Below are 811 nucleotides of genomic sequence, written 5' to 3'. Positions count from 1 at the left end.
AGACCAGGCTGGTCTCGAACTCACAGAGATCCGCCTGCCTCTGCCTCCCAAGTGCTGGGATTAAAGGCGTGCGCCACCACCGCCCGGCTGTTGCTTTATTTCTTTAGACGGAGTCTCGCTGTGTAGCCCTGGCTGGCCTGAAACATACTATGCAGTCCAGACTGGCCTCAAACTCACAAGAGAGCCACTTGCCTTTGCTTCCGGGGCGCTGGGTTAAAGGTGTGTGCCACCATGCCTGCCCTGAGACAGAGCATATGAAGCGCTGAGCTGGGGATGTAGCTCTGTTGCTGGAGTGCTTGCCTGGCATTGCATGAAGCCCTCGGTTCGATCCCCAGCACCACACAAACCAGTTGTGCTAGTGCGTGCTTGTAACCCCAGCATCTGGGAGGTGGAGATAGGAGGAGGAGGAGCTCAAGATCATCATCACAACTGGAGGCTAGCCTGGGCTATTCGAAACGAAACACTAATAACTAGTAGCAGCATCTGATGAGGCCCTTCCAGAACTGCTTTGACGTTTCCACAGCATCCTAACCTTCTAAAAGGTGATTTCCTGAGAATATTTTTACACCAAATAGACAAGGTGAGCAAAGCAGCAGCCAGCCTGAAGCTAAGTCTCCTCTCTCACTGGCTCTGGACCTGGCAGAGCAGATGTGGCCCTGGGTAAGCTACAGGAGCCTCTTTCAGCCAGGAAGTGAACTTCCCACCTTTTCCGAATGATGATGCTCTCCCAGCACTTGGGAAGCAGAAGCAGGCAGATCTCTGAGTTCAAGGCCAACAGCCTGGGTTACACAGAGAAGCCCTATCTCGAAAC

The sequence above is a fragment of the Microtus ochrogaster genome, chromosome 1 (genome assembly GCF_000317375.1).
Source record: "Microtus ochrogaster isolate Prairie Vole_2 chromosome 1, MicOch1.0, whole genome shotgun sequence".
NCBI lineage: Eukaryota > Metazoa > Chordata > Mammalia > Rodentia > Cricetidae > Microtus > Microtus ochrogaster.
The sequence above is the reverse complement of the archived record's forward strand: the minus strand, read 5'-3'. Positions refer to the sequence as shown.